The following is a 16,754-nucleotide window of genomic DNA, read 5'->3' on the forward strand; positions in this document are numbered from 1 at the left end:
CTGGAATGAAAAACTCACCTGGGCTGGGGCAGCAAAGGTCAGGCTCCTGTGCCAAAGTTGCGTTTGAATGACTGGCTTTCCTTCTGCGAGGTCCAGGGGGCCAGCGGTCACCGACAAAGCTGATTTGATTACACTGCTGGCAGCGGAAGGTGGCAGTGACCTGCAGTTGTTGTTACTCTGAATTTCTGGAGACGCGAGTAAGAGGTTGTTGGAGGAGAAACCTTTTGGACTGTCGCTGAACCTCCCTCCAAGTCGCTTTCCATTTGGATTAGCTGTCTGCCAAGATTTTTTTTTGAACTTCACCTCCACGAAGAAGAGGCTGACAAGATCTCCTAACAAGAAGCAAATTACCCTTCTTGCAAACCACACAGGGGTGTGTTCAGACCTTGGACGTGTGACAGGATGCTGTTGGCTTTGGCAGAGAGGGAAGACCCTGACCGGAGGCAGGTGAGGCGGAATCACTGGGCGCCTGAGCTCGGCAGTTGCAATGCATCAGCGGTCCCTCGGCTTCTCTTCCATGTGCTCAGCATCGGGGACGTACAGGCTCACCAAGACACGGTCCCTGTCCTCAGGGACCTCACAGCCCAGCGGGGGCGGGTACAAGTAGATTTTAAAGCCCTGCAGAGCAGAACACATGGAGCAGGAGTTCCTGCTGTGACCGGTGAGGATAAGGAGGCAGGGGAGCTCCCTACGGCTGGGAGGGCACATGCTACCTTTTCCCACCGTCTTCAGAGCTCCAGAGAGCTCCCAGCACCACCTCATTGGTCAGCACATTTCCTCTCTCCGCACTTTCAGACCCCGTCCTCCCTCCAACTCGTCTCTAAGAAATGCCAGCCGTGCCTTTGACTGGTGACGCATTATTTGGGTTTTTAAAGATACCGGGTCATTCATTCAGCGCACAGTTATTAGGTCCATGATTTGGCACAGAAATAGGGCCAATGGACCCTGAGTCGGAAAGACCCCAGGACACAGATTCTGGCAGAGGACACCGCACTGACCCCGGGCAACTGACGAGGACCTGAACCAACTCTGCGCTCCTGGGCAGCAGTCGACCCTTTGACCTATGTCCTATAGCAGGTTCTACAAATGTTTATTGAGCTTCTGCTGCATACCAGGCACTGGGCTAGGCATGAGGGATACAGAGCTAATGAAGACTCAGCCCCTGCCTCTGGGACCTTAGAGTCTGAGTCGGGGGGGGGGGGGGCCGGGGCAAATAGATGCAGACAACTCAACGTGACAGTTGCCACAACGAAGGCAAGAACAAGATGTAGTGGAGTCACGAGGAAGGACAGACTGCTCAGGGAAGGACTTGCAGAGCTCAAGCTCTGGGGCTGGCCTTGCGGGGGTAAGTATGAAGCCGCCTGGTGGAAGACGTGGGAGTGGCGGCGACCACAGGGCACCCCCTGGGGAAGGCGAGGTGATGCGTTTGGGAAGCTGTAATGTGGTCGGGCAGGAGCAGGCTCACGGAGGGCAGGGAAGAGTGGGGAGGGCACGGTGGGTGCCAGAGGGAGTTGCGTTTCTCCTGGTGCAGCAAAACATTCCCCGAACCCATCCACGGGTAGGTGACAGCTGATAAGATCTCCTGGTACCGAGAAAGCACCATGGAATGTGCTGCCGTGCTGCCAACCAGCCACAGCGGCCTCCAGTCGGCTGGTGGAAACCTCCCAGCCGGGAAGCAAAGCCACAGGCCTTAAAACCCCTTCAAGTCAAGTTCCAATCAGCACTGGGAAAAGGTCCCTCTCTTCCCTGCATCCTCTTAGAGACCCTGTGACATTTGTCATTTTCCCATTTCCTTAATAAGATGGTTGCATTTCATTTTCACCTTCCCTGCATTTAATCACCCTCCTCTGCAGAGAGGTGGTGTAAAACAACCCAGGTGCAACCCTCCAATTACGCTGAATGAAGGGATAAATGATCACCGGGACAACCTGCCAGCCAAGCCCTGTGTTCCTATTGTCCTATTGTCCTATTGCTCGATCTTATTGTCCAGCAATATTCAGCTTTGGAAATCCCATTGCCATCAATCCATAGTCCTTTTGAATGGAGTGACAAGCATGGCGCTTGGTATGCACAGACACGGAATCCCAAATTATTCTCATGTGTCCATGACGACAGTCAACACCGCTCACTCAGCATTGATGGAGCAGCGACAGAGTACGAGGCACTTAGCCAAGGGCTGGGAGGAGGCGGGAGGCACAGAGATGAATTAGGCATGAAGTGGGATCGAGGAGCTTGAGGTCTGGGAGCGAAAGAACCCACAAATGAGTGCACAGGCCTCTCAGTGGCAGACGGTGTGGTGCTGAGGACCTCACGAGAGGGAGAGAGCGTGGTTCTGCCATTCAGAGGAAGGAGACGGGTCCGAGGCCAGGGAATCGGCAAAGGCTTCATGGATGGTTCCACCTACACTAAGCCTCTCAGTCATTTTTACTCAGCAAATACCTGCCTGCTATGGGGACGTGAGTTCTGCCAGCGGCTAGAATTCTGCACGGAGGGACGAGCACAGCGCTTGGTATACCAGGTGATGCCGAGGCAGGCGGGAAAGGCTGTCCTCATGGAGTTTATGTTCTCCTCCTGGGGAGCGGGACAGATCAGAGCACAGAGGAACCAGCAATGAACAGGGAAATCTGGATAAAATAGGTGCGATGAAGGAAATGAAACAAGTCAGTGCAATTGTCTGTGCCGAGGGCCGATGGGACCACCCGAGACTTTGGGATCAGGATAGGCCCGGAGGTGGAGAAAGAGCCAGCCATGCTAGGGTTTGCAGGGAAGGAGCTAGGCATGAGGTTTACAAGTGTGAGGAAGTTTCACTTCGGCTCTTGGGTCTTAGGGGCTCTCTCCATACCCTCCCCAGCAGCCTCAGGGATTTCTGCATCCCACCTGGAGGGCAGTGGCCCCGGCCTTGGCGTGGTGGTTACATTCTGAGAGACGGTTGTATCGTGGGTGCAGCTTTGACCCGGCATTTTGGGGGCTATATAATGTGGTGATTATGTGCATAAGCTTGGAGCTAGATGGATGTGGGTTCAAACCCCAGCTCTGGTGATGAAAATATTCTACAATTAACTGTGGTGATGGCTGCACAACTCTGGATATACTAAAAACCCTCGAATGACACATTGAAATGGGCAAACTATATGGTGTTTGAATTGTATCTCAATAAAGCTGTCACCAGAAATGTCAGTTCTGCTTTTCCTTGGTTGTCACCTTGCTGAGCCTCTCTGCATGTTGGTGTTGCCCTCTCTAAAATGAGGGAGCTAATAACTACCTTGCGGGGTGGATATAAGAGCGACAGTATGTGATGCATGTAATGTTTTCAGCATAGGGCATGACACATGGTAATAAAGTTACCAGGTGGTTAACTATAAGGATTATTTCTAGTACCCATTCTGCTGCTTGCTAGCTTTTGGGGACTTTGAAAAGTGTCCTAATTGTCTCTGGGTCTTCATTTTCCAGCTTGTAAAACGAGAGAGCACTATGTCCACCGTGGATGTAGCACAGGATTGCCGTTTAGGCTCATCCGATAAAACAGGTGTGAAAACCCTTCCTAAACCGTGGTACGAGGAAGCGATGCCCCAGGAGGCTCTGCCAGTGTTTAACGCCAAGAAAGCAGACTCCGCAGCGAGAGTGCCCAGGTGCAAACCCTAGATCCACTGCTTACCAGCTGTGACAGCGTGGGCAGATTCTCACGCCGCTTCATGCCTCAGTCTCCCTGCCTGTCAAATGGTAATACAGGTGCCTGTCTCATAAGTTTATTGTGAGAACTCCAACCAGTGGGTGCAAAGCGCTAAGGGACATTCATTAGAACAGAATAAACATTAAATAAATGTTTGTTATTGTTATTATTGTTATAATTATGCAAAACAGGCAGATTTTGATAGTGATAGTGAGGGAAAGACTCATTTTCCACAAGGCAGAAGCGGTAATCTGTGGGCACTTTGGGAAGAATCCAAAAGGAGACAATCTCACACTAGCCATCTGTAAGTGAAACTGCTCAATTCACAGGACTGTGCCCTAAAGACACCATGTAGAATGCACAGTGGGACCTTTCCCAGGGGCATCATTCATCCAGAAGCTTCTGTCTTCCATTGGCCAAAGTGCCACTAAACGGGACATTCAATCCCTGCGCCCGTGGGCTACGCAGGTGTGGATGGGGACCCCAGGTGAGTGGATCCCAGGCAGGAGGCACTGTTCCTGGGTCGTCAGCACGGAGCCTCAGAAAGAGGCGAGAGTCCTGCCTTGCCCAGGTGGGTGTGAGGTGCTCGCAGTCTGAGCTCTGTGGAGAGAAGAGACCATTCTCTTCCAGGCCTTTTTATGAGGTTTTGTCTTCTGGAGCTTGAGGGCTTGGCTCCCGGAGCAGGGATCATGGAGAATCCCTCCTGCATCCTAAGGACAAGCGCGTACTTGCAGGAGAGGATGGATCTGGCGCCAACCCGAAGGAAGCTGCCCGGGTGTAGGCAGAGCCACCCTTGAGTTAGTCTGGCTCTCCAGGGCGTCACCTCAAAGGGCCACCTGGCCCTGTTTCCTTGCTTCAGAATGCCCCAGAGGCCTCTGGGATGGGAAAGCCCTTTGGTTTCAGTGGATCCAGGAAACTGAGTCACTGGGATGCGGGCTCCCTGGGGAGGGGAGGAGCCTTTTCCTGCAGGACTTTCAGTACCCTGCTCTTCCCCTCATCTCCATGGAAATGGCAGAGAGGCCCAAACAGAAAGCAGGCCGACAGGGGTGGCCTAAGAACAAGATTCGGAATGTCTGAGTTGGAAGAGGCTTCAGGGACCCAGGAGTGACAGGGCTCGCCCAAGCCACACAGGATAAATCCAGCAGCTAGGACTAAAATCCCGAGAGAAGGTGCTCTTTCTGACCCCAGAAGGAGCCCTCTTCAACCAGAGGAGCCATGCAAACTGAAGCTTACACTTACTGAAGGCTTACCACGTGTCAGGCACAGGGCTGAGTCCTTCTACAGTCACAGCATCCCAGTGACTTCTCACAACGACCCTGAAAGGTATGCAGCGCTGCCCCCAGTTTACAGACAAGTGGCAACTCTCAGCCAGCCTGAGTGTGCCGGTCAAGGTCACACAGCTGCTAAGCAGCCGGGCTGGTACAAACGCAGAGACATCTGACAATGGATCCCAGGCCATGGCACCTTTTCTTTTCCTTCCTAGTCTGTGTCTTCTGCCTCCTCCTGTGCCCTGACTCACGGCCCTCCCCCCCTTCCCGAAGCCCAGGGTGGCTCCTCGTCCCCGTGCCAAGTATCTGTCAGCTCCTGATACTTCAGCGCACACTGGGTGCTGTTTTGCTGTGAACGGACAGCAAGGAAGGCGCCTTGGGCCTTTTTTGAATAGCTGTCTAGATTAATGCAATAATTCTTCTCTGATTGCCAAAGTAATATCAGTGCTCTTTGCAGAACACCGAGCAACCGTGAATAAATTAAAAAAAGGCTGTGCCTTCTGGAAACTGTGCATGGCCTTGTCTATTTATCCCTTGACGGTCTCACCGATTCCCTTACCCATTTGCTTTATACTCGTAATTGTGGGGGACGTCTCCTACTCCCCACTTGCTGTTTGTTACTGCGTTTTGAGAAATGCTTTTGGAAGTTGGGAGTGGCTGCCTGGAGCGGTCCTTGGCCCTGCAGACACCCTGCCCCTCCGTGGTGCGGGAGCAGCCCAGCTGCAGTGGCAGGCAGACAAGCCGGGGCATCAGCTGCAGCCAGTGTTTGCGCATTGGCTGTCAAGGTTCCTCTCCACCCGGGGAAAGGCAGCCCGGCCCTCAGAGGCCCCAGGGCACCAGTCAGAAAAGCTGTCGCCGCTTATTTTCCTTTCCTGGGAAGTGCAGAGTTCTGCTGCATGGGCCAAGCCCCACAGGCCTGGAGGCTCATCCTGGCCTGGGCCTCGGAGCCCGCGTGTAAGTCTGGATGCCACTGGAAGGCGGAGTCCTACTGCGTGGCTGGCCACGCACCTGACTCCAGTCACGTCCCGCTGGTTGGAGAGACGGAGCAGCATTTCAAGTGCAGTTTGTGCAGCCCAGCTCGGCTCAGGGGGCCATCAGCTGCCTAATCCCCTGCTTGCACTGTTGTTTACAGAATGTGGTTTTCACACCCACACCGGGAGGTAGGCAGATAAGAAAGCCCAGGCTCAGGACAGTGGCAGGGCTGGGGCTAGAATCGGAGCTCCAGGGAGCCTTAGCGACGAGGGATGAGGTCCTGGGCATGGGTGGCCACAGTCGGAGGGAGAGCTCGGGAGACGAGGAGAAAGGAGAAGGAGGCATCTCTGTGGGTCCCTGGGCTGCAGCCACAGACGTCTTCTATGTTGCTCATTTTCTGAGTCAGTTCTGCTCTCCGCCCGTCCCCTCGGGCTGCCCTCCCCCCCAGCCCCAGCTGTGAAAACAACAGGGCATGCACGCTCCGGCAATGTGGGTGGAGGGGAGAGCGGGGGACACATGCACATTTACCCACGTGCTTAACCGTGAACCCCAACGTTCCCCTTCCAGTCGGGAACATGACACGTCCACGATGCCTGCCTGTCACTGCTGGACGATGGTCACCATCATAGCCAATGTGACCAGAAAGCAGGAAGAAGAAGAAGTAAGCATTAAAAGGATGCCAACTTATGGCACAGAGATGTGACTTTATACTCACAACACCCTGTATGTTCGCTCAGAAAACATTAGCAACAGCAGAATTCAGTGAGGTGTCTGGGTAACAAAGTCAGTATCTTCCAATAGAATAGACCGAAAAATACAATAAAAGAAAACAGCCCATTTATAATAGCTACAGATTACATACCTGGACATACTAAGTTATGTGTAAGAAGCGTATGTGTGAAATTTGCAGATGCTACTAAGGAACACATACAAACACCGGAATGAATGGAAACATGCCCAGAGAGAGGAAGCTGCATTCTATCCATCAGCCACCCAGCTCTAAACTAATATTTAATTCAACATAATCCTGATTTTTTAAAAAATATGACTTCTTCTGGAATTAAATGTGCTAAAGTTTACATGAAAAAGAAACAGATGGGAATAATCAACATCAGAAAAATAAAAGATAGTCTAGGCCTGAAAGAAATTAAAATATAAAGCTAAAACAAATTAAGCTGTTCGGTAATGGCACATGAATAGACAGGCAGGGCCAATAAAACGTTGTGGGAAAGTCCAGAAAGAGATCCAAATAGCCACAGAAACTTAATTTATGATTAAGAGGTCATTTCCAATCAGTGGGAGAAAGGAGATTATTTAATAAACGGTGTGATATTTAGACAAATGGTGGCCATCTAAAACAAACTTTAGAATTCCTTCTTAAAGTTCTTATACCAAAATAAACTCCAGATGGGGCAAGATTTAAATTTTTTTAAAAAACCCATAAAAGTATTAAAAGAAAACATGGGAGATTTTATTTAAATAATACCCAAATGGGGAAGGACTTTGTCTTTTTAAACATGACACGAAATCCAGGCTCCATAAAAGGAAACATTGGCACATATGTTATCATAAAATTAAAATTTTCTGCTCTCCTAAGGCAGAGAAAGACAAATGCTATATGATTTCACTTACATGTGGAATCTAAAGAACAGAATGAGCCAACAAAATAGAAACAGGCTTACAGACACAGAGAACAGACTGATGGAGGCCAGAGGGGAAAGAGGTTGGCGGGGGGGGGGGGGGGGGTTGGTAAAAAAGGTGAAGGGATTAGAAGTGCTGATGGGGAGCTACGAAACAGTCACGGGGCCCTGGCAGGTATGGCTCAGTTATTTGGGCGTAGTCCTATGAACCCAAAGGTCGCAGTTCGATTCCCAGTCAGGGCAGATACCTAGGTTGTGGGTTTGGTCCTCTGGGTACACACGAGAGGCAACCGATCGATGGTTCTCTCGCATCGATGTTTTTCTTCCTCCCTTTGCCTCTCTCTCTCTTAAAAAGTAATCACAGGGATTAAAGTACAGCATAGGAAATAATATTGTACAATATTGTACAATAATAATTATGCGTGGTGCTGCTTGGGTACTAGACTCACAGGAGGGATACTTTGTCAAGTAGATGATTGTCTAACCACTATGCTATCAACCTGAAACTAATACAAAATAATTCTGAATGTAAACCATAAGTGAAAAACAAAAAAATCCAATTTATTATAAAGTCAAAAGATAAGCAACAAACTTTGTCAGAAGAAAAGGTTTTCAACCCGTGAGATATAGACAAAGAGCTAATTTCCTCAATAGCTAAGTAAACTCCTGCAGATGAAGGAGAAAAGGCATCAGCTGCAAGTTCCAGGTTCACAGGAAAATAGATCCCAGTGGCCTTTAGACACATGAAACATGCTCACCCTCACTTGTGAAAAGGTGCACACGAAAGCTCCTGCGAGACACCACGTTCACCTGCTGACCCTCAGAGACAAAGACGTTTGCTCACGCAGGGCTCGGGGCGGAAGGCAGCCCTTTCCAGCGCTGCTGGGGCGTGCTCTTCCCTCTAACCTCCTGGCAGGGCCATTCCGGAGTCTTGATTATGTGCAAAGCACAGCGTGTCCCAGGCGAGGGGTTTGCCAGGACTTGATTGCAAAATGCGAAACGCCGAGATGTGATGGAGAGCAGAAACGGACAGCTCCCAGTCAGGCGTGTCCTGGACCTCAGAGCAGCTCTCTCCAAACCGGCCTTCAGACCCGGTAGGTGGTCTACCTGGACCAAGTCGTGGGCCAGCGAAACCCACCGTCCCTGAAAACCTGCCAAGTGAGAAATAAAGAAGCTCTTGTCTCGTTTAAGTCACTGATGTTTACTTGGTCTCTCTTTGAGAGTATTATAGTCGTTATCCTAATTAGTATTTAAGGACACGTGCCCCAGGAATCCCTGCAGGGAAAGGGTGACCGCCAGTGGAGGATGTCCCTCATTCCGTCGCATGGGAGGGAAGCTCAGTTTTGTGACTGTTCATGGAATTTGCTTCAACTCAGGTTTGTGTTCTGCCTGTAATCCCTCCCCCTGCCCTGCCTCCCGTTCCAGACGTGCCGATGCACATGCAAGAGGCCGGAGAGAGGGTCACACTGCCTGGGAAGGAAACCTTGGCCATCTGCAGGTAGAAATAAAAGCACGCCTTCCATGAAGCTTTATTTTGCTTTCGCAAGACTGGAAGGTGTTGGCCGGTCTGGGGAGAAGGGCTGTCTCTCAAACGCTGAGCTGCTGCTACCAGGGCTGGGACAATGGGTGCTATGACAACACACCCAGAGGGGGTCTCTGTGGCCTGGCAAGGTGATGCCTAAGATGTTTTTTTTTTATTTGGGGGCAGGTTAGTTTTGCTTAATTTAATGTTATAATATGGGGAAGTTCTAACATATGCAAAAGCAGACAGCGTGGTCTCTTGAACCTGATTGAACCCACCCGTGCCCCTGGCCATGAACTCATGGCCAACCCTGTCTCATTCCCATCCATCTCCCCTCCCTTACTGTTTTAAGGCAAATGTCATCATCTTACACCATCCATAAATATTTCCCTAGGGATGTCTTTAAAATAAAAACTTTAATAAACACAACTACAAGACCATAATCACACTAAAAAGGGGTTAATCATAGTCCTTAATATCATCAATTATACAGGTAGTGTCCAACTTTTAATTGTTTAGTCAATGTCATATTTTTATTTATAATTCTTTTGTTCGAATCAAATCTAGACAAGACCCAACATTGTGGCTGGTTTACAAGTCTTTTAACTATCCTTTAAGCTAAAGGTCCCCCTCTGCCTCTTTTTTATTTTTTAAATATATTTTATTGATTATGCTATTACAGTTGTCCCATTTCCCCCTTCACTGCCCTCCACCCTGCACACCCCCTCCCACCCACATTTTCCCCCTTTAGTTCATGTCCATGTGTCATAAGTTCTTTAGCTTCTACATTTCCCATGCTATTCTTACCTTCCCCCTGTCTATTTTCTACCTACCATCTATGCAACTTATTCTCTGTACCTTTTCCCCCTCTCTCCTCCTCAATTGCCCTGCTCCTAACCCTCCACATGATCTCCATTTCTGTGGGTCTGTTCCTGTTCTAGTTGATTGCTTAGTTTGTTTTTGTTTTTGTTTTAGGTGTGGTTGTTAATAATTTTGAGTTTGTTGTCATTTTACTGTTCATATTTTGTATCTTCTTTTTCTTAGATAAGTCCCTTTAACATTTCATAAAATAAGGGTTTGGTGATGATGAACTCCTTTAACTTGACCTTATCTGGGAAGCACTTTATCTGCCCTTCCATTCTAAATGAAAGTTTTGCTGGATAGAGCAATCTGGGATGTAGGTCCTTGCCTTTCATGACTTGGAATACTTCTTTCCAGCCCTTTCTTGCCTGCAAGGTCTCTTTTGAGAAATCAGCTGACAGTCTGATGGGAACTCCTTTGTAGGTTACTGTCCCCTTATCTCTTGCTATTTCTAGGATTCTGTCCTTCATTTTTACCTTGGCTAATGTAATTATGATGTATGTGTCTTGGTGTGCTCCTCCTTGGGTCCAACTTCTTTGGGACTCTCTGAGCTTCCTGGACTTCCTGGAAGTCCATTTCCTTTGCCAGAATGGGGAAGTTCTCCTTTATTATTTGTTCAAATAACTTTTCCACTTGTTGTTCTTCTCTTTCCCTTCTGGTACCCCTATAATTCGAATGTTGGAACATTTAAAGATGTCCTAAGCCCCTCCTCATTTTTTTGAATTCTTATTTCTCTATTCTTTTCTGTTTGGTTGTTTCTTTCTTCCTTCTGGTCCACTCTATTGATTTGAGTCCGAGTTTCTGTCCCATCACTATTGGTTCCCTGTGCATTTTCCTTCATTTCACTTATCATAGCCTACATTTGTTCATCTAATTTGCGACCAAATTCAACCAGTACTGTGAGCATCCTGATCACCAGTGCTTTGAACTGTGCATCTGATAGGTTGGCTATCTTGTGGTTGCTTAGTTGTATTTGCTGTGGAGCTTTGATCTGACCTTCTGTTTGGGCCATTTTTGGGGGGGGTCTGATCACACCTGTTACTTATGAGGGGCGGAGTCTTAGGTGTTCACCAGGGCGGGGCAGCCTAGTCGCTGGGTTGTGACGCTATATGTGGGGGCAGGGTCTGAGAGGGAACAATGGCATTTGTTCCTCTCTCCCTTGGATCTCAGTCCCTTCCTCCAGTCCCCCCAAGCAAACTGGGTCTTTCTGGTGCTGATTCCCATGTGGGTGGGCCTGTGCACGTTCTAGAACCCCATGGGTCTCTCCGATGCACTCTCCTGTGAGGCTGGGAGTCTCTCCCTGCACCTCAACCCCCACAGGTGTTTTCAATCAGTGCCCCGAGGCTCTATTTGCCGGTGCTGGGACCCTGGGTTGCATGGTTTGTCTCACTGCCCAATTTCGCCTGGTTTATCCGTGCTCAAATTTGGTACCGCCCGGACAGCCAGGCACCATGTGCACAGTGCCTTGCTTCACAGTCACTGCCTTGCTGGGTATGCCGGTAGCCTGCACGTCCAGGGTCTACCCACTGCCATCTTGCACCCGGGATGCCTTACACACCCAGTGCCATAGCTCTTTGTGCTGCGACCCCTCTCCGCCTGGCTGCCCAACTCCACCCTTCCTACCGGTCTGGATGAATGTGTATATTTTAACTCCTTGGTTGTCTGACTTCCATACTGTTCCATTTCCTGTCAGATCTGGTTGTTATCTTGTTTCTAAATTGCTGCTGACCTTATTTTGGTTGTGTGAGGAGGCACAGTGTGTCTACCTACACCTGCATCTTGGCCAGAAGTCTGCCTCTCTCCTTTTTAACCATGGCAATTTACTGGTAGAAGAAACTGGTTTTTGCTTTGTTCTCCTGCCTGGACTTTGCTGGTGGTGTGCCCATGGTATAGTTTGTCTTCTCCACATTCCTGTAGATCAGTACTTTGATCTAGAGTGGCCCTGTCCAATCTGGTAGCCAGTAGCCACAAAATGATTACATTAAGTTGCAGGTGCCCAGGAGCCCCATATGGTACTGCTGCCATATCGGGTGCTGGGCAGTGCAGACCACAGAACGTGTCCGTCATTGCAAAAGCAGTTACTGCACATTTAAAGGTCAAGAGGCTTATCCAAATTTAAATCCAATTTTTGAGGGGAAGACTACTTCACAGGCAGCTGTAGGGTTGCGGCTCCCAGACTCCAGCTCAGGGAGTGCAGAGCTTGGCATTTCGGGCTCCCCAGCATTCAGCCTGTGGGAGGAGCCAGCTGTCAGGGGCCCAGAAGGAGGGGGGCGAGGCTGTGGGTGGGGACCCAGCCACTTAATTAGCATACTCTGCTCCTCGCTGGGAAGCGTTCTCCCAAGTGCCTCTGCACCGTTCCTCTGGGAGACAGGAGGCCAGTTTGCAGACGAAACTTAGTCCCTAAAGTAGCACCCAGCCAGCCAGGGTGCGGGCAAGGGATCACGGGCGAGGTGAGGGCATCATCACCTGTGCAGCGGGGAGAAACAGGTGTTCCCAAGGGAAACAGAAACAGATGCAGCAGGGAAAACAAAGGACCTCCCCCCCTCCACCCCCCGCCCCACCGTAGGAGCCATGGGCAGTGTGTGAGGCGCTCACCCAAACACCTACAGAGAAAGCTACTCGTGCACACACATCATAGGCATGGTTATGTGCTGCCGCGTGTGAGTCGGGCCCTCCCCACCTGTGCTCAGTTTCAGGGAGGGTTGGTTTGCTTTCACACACGCGGCACACATGTGCGATGCACCATCTTTAGGCCTCAGAGTTGCCTCTGGAGAGGCTTTCTGCATTCTCCTCTTTGGAAGTTTTGAGTGAGATTCCCAGAGCCAGAGTTCCCTGAGCAGCCCCTGTGAAGGGAAGCCACTCGAAACACGTGCCCATGGTGCGGAGTGGCTGAGCGTGCTCCGAGGAGCAGCGATGTGTGTGCTCACACACGTGTGCATCTCAACGACGAGTCCTGGGCCGCAGAATTCCTCGCCGTGTCTGCAATCCAAGTCTGGAGCTCATGACTTCAAAATCTCTTCAAGAAACCTCCTTACTGGGGCTTTGGGAAGTTTGGGGGGTTGCTGTACCTTCCCCACATACCACACCCGGTGGGCAGAGGACAGTTGAGCGGGAATGTGTGGAGGGGTGTGGAGGAAAAACCCCTGGGGAGGGGGGAGTCTGGGAGAGACACGAGCAGAGTTGGTGCTTTTCTTTACGGGTGATCACTTATTTAAATTGCCAACTGCCTTAGGGGAATTGGGTGGATCCCGGTCTCACCAGGAGCTCATGTTCTTTCTTGTCCGGGTAAGCTTCACATCTATTAATCAAGTGCCTTCTCTGTTCCAGGCACAGGGCTGAGTGCTGGGGACACACTGGGGAGCAGAAGCACAAGCCCCCCCAGTTGCAGCAGGGCCCCTAGCCTGATGAAAGAGGTGCCATGAACCCCTTACTCACAGCACAGCCCCAGACTGCTGAGGGAGGTGCCATGAACCCCTTACTCACAGCACAGCCCCAGACTGCTGAGGGAGGTGCCATGAACCCCTTACTCACTGCAGGGCCCCAGACTGCTGGAGGAGGTGCACGTGGCTCTATTACACATCCAGGTGAAGTGTGGTTGGGTTGCTGTGGTGGGTGAGACGTGGAGAGAGATTCAGGGCAATTCAGGAAGGCTTCTGGGAGGCAGTGGTACTGCCTCTGAGACCCAGAAGATGCACAGGAGTTTATGAAATAAAGAGCATTTTAAGCAGAGGAAAATGTATGTACAAAGGCCTGTGATAAGCGAGTTGTAAGCTGAATAGTACCTGCCCCCCATTCATATCATGAAGCTCTAACCTCCAATGTGATTGTATTTGGAGACTGGGCCTTCAGCAGGTGACTAAGGTTAAATGAGTCATGGCATAAGGGTGGAGTCTTGGTCACGTGGGGTGGTGTCCTTATAAGAAGAAGAGACATCAGGGATGCATGTGCATATTGCAAAGACCACGTGAGGACTCAGAGAAAAGACAGCAATTCACAAGCCAAGGAGATGGGCCCTGGGAAAAACCAAGCCCGCTGACACCTTGATCTTGGACCTCCAGCCTTCAGAACTGGGAAAATACGTGTCTGTTACAGCAGCACTCGCAGGTCTAGAGAGACCCAGAGAGGACAGAATATGCAGGGGGTATGGAGGAGTCAGGCCCCACAGGCCAATTTAGGGATTTTGATCCTTACTTTAGGAGCTACTGAAATATTATTAGCTATGCAGGAGCTAATGGACAGGTGTATAGAAATGAACATACAGGTAGAAATTGGTGATTACTTCGAGAGAGCAAGGGGATTTTGAATCTCCCATTTTTGCATGCAGTTTGTGTTTTGTGTCTCCCTCATGCTGGACTGTCAGCTCCCAAAGAGCAGGGACCCAGCCTGTCCTGTTTGCTGCTTTTGCCGCTACGGCTGCAAGTGAAGAGCCGCCCCTGCTGGATCTCCATGGCCTAGAACGGTGCCTGGCTCCCTACCTGGTTCTCGTGAACTCTTCCTGGACTGGAAACCGAAGAGATTTACCAGGACTCGGAGTGCCGTGAGGGTCCAGAGGAAGGGGGGATCACTCTGTCTCGTGGGCTGCAGAGGGCTGGAGTCAGGCCCAGCTACATAACATTTGAGGTCCAGTGCAAAATGGATTAAGAATTTCGAGATGGAGGCAGCAAAGCATTAACCCAAGTGGAGATCCTTCTGAATTCAGGGGCCTGTGTGACTGCACAGGTCAGACGTCCATGAGATGGCTCTGGTTGGAGTGGATCCTGGAAAGCTTCCTGGAGGAGGTGGCATTTGAGCTGGATTAAGCTGGGCCTGGGGAGGGAGCTTCTCAGAGAAAGGCACAGAATGGCATAGGCAGGGAAGTGGGCAGGCATGCCAAGTGGAAGTGGATAGAGACTTTCTTTTATTGTTTAAAAAAAAGAGGGGGAACTAAGCCTCCTTCCTCTGAGCTTGATTTGGGGCTGGGTTTCATGAATCACAGGTGAACTCGGCACTGCCGACATCAGAGGCAATTTTGGGGTGTCATTAGGGCTTGATGGGATAGGTGCACCACACGGAAGCTCGGCCCTAACTGGGACGGGCTGTTTTCCACTTCCCTCCTATGCCATTGAACAAGGGCCCCAGCGAGGAAGGCCTTGCACACGCACAACCCCTGGCACGGGGCCCAGCGATGTCAGCAGCCGTGCCGCCAGGCATCTGCTGTGCTGAGGTCCGGGTGCACCAGGCTGTCTTGTGTTTGTCACGCCAGCCACAGTGCGACAGACACGGCACTGAGGGGAAGGAAAATATGACCCGAGTGGGCTGGTGGTGGAGAGTGGTGGGGGGCTGGTTATGATGGGGAACCCGGCCGGGAGGTGGTCTCGTCAGAGTAAACAGCGTGTCTGCCACCATGTGCCCTGGGGGCTTCCCTGGTACCAGCTCCCTCGCACCGTGCACTGCTCTGCAGTGCTGTCGTGACAAAAAACCACAAACTGGGGGGCTGACGACAACAGAAATTTACTCGCACGTGCTAGAAGCAGAAGTCTGACATCGCAGGGCTGTGCTCCCTCTGAGGGCTCCAAGGGAGAGTTCTTCCTCATGTCTTGCCAGTTTGTGTTGGTTGCTGGCATTCCTCAGTGTTCTTTGGCTTATAGCTGCATCCCTCCAGCCTCTGCCTCCCCTGGCATATGGCATTCCTGTGTCCCTGTGTCCACATTTCCCTCTTCGTATAAGGACACCAGTCAATGCATTAGGAGCCAGCTTAAACCTGTGTGAGTTCAGCTTTAACTTGATTATATCCACGAAGACCCACTTTCCAAATAAGGCCACACTCATATGGGGGCTTAGGACTTGAACGTGTCTCTTTGAGGAGACATTCTTCAACTCAGACCATGAGTTTCGTTGCTCCCAAGGTAGGAAGAGTCAGAGGTAACACCCGCATAGGGCATTTCCAAATGCATTCTCCACCCTCCCCTTGGTCCCATGGGCTCAGCATTTCTGTCAAGCAGATTCAGGGAAAATATGATGCCCACTCTACAGTCAGGAAAATTGAATTGCAAGACGTTTTAAGTGCAAGTCAAGGGCACGTGTGAAGCTGCTAATACTAAGGGAAAAGACAGGCATTGGATGGCAGGAGGGAAGAAGGGCGGCGAAGCGGCCAGTAGAGCCGGAGAAATGACTCAGGTGCGTACCCCAGGAATGTCTCTGAACAAGGCTTTGGGTCACGGTCTTGTTCACTCAGCCCATCAGCGACTTCCCACGTACTGAGCGTTTACCAAGGGATGGGTGCTGGGGTAGGCTCGGTACCTGGATCCTTTCACGTCATCCTCACATCAGCCTGGTGCTGCGGGCACTGCCAGTCCCCGGCCACAGGGAGAGAGCTGAAGGAGGGCCAGGGAGATCCTTCTGAATTCAGGGGCCTGTGTGACTGCACAGGTCAGACGTCCATGAGATGGCTCTGGTTGGAGTGGATACTGGAATGCTTCATGGAGGAGGTGGCATTTGAGCTGGATTAATCTGGGCCTGGGGAGGGAGCTTCTCAGAGAAAGGCACAGAATGGCATAGGCAGGGAAGTGGGCAGGCATGCCAAGGGGAAGTGGATGGAGACTGGATCCGTACCCAGGCAGCCTAAGTGCTGAGCTCGCCACACTCCCTGGCTGGGCCCTTCCCACTGCTGGCAGGGATCGGGCAGAGGTCTGGGTCCATCAGCGTCCTGTTAGGATGCCGTGCCCCGTGGCGGGGCTGAACTCAGATCCCACAGGTACCTGTCAGGTGGGGTGGAGAAGTGGGTGAGGAAGGAAGGTGTCGAATGGAGTTCAGAGTTGCTGTAAGAGGTAAGTCATGTGGTA

Source organism: Phyllostomus discolor, chromosome 7 (genome assembly GCF_004126475.2).
Source record: "Phyllostomus discolor isolate MPI-MPIP mPhyDis1 chromosome 7, mPhyDis1.pri.v3, whole genome shotgun sequence".
NCBI lineage: Eukaryota > Metazoa > Chordata > Mammalia > Chiroptera > Phyllostomidae > Phyllostomus > Phyllostomus discolor.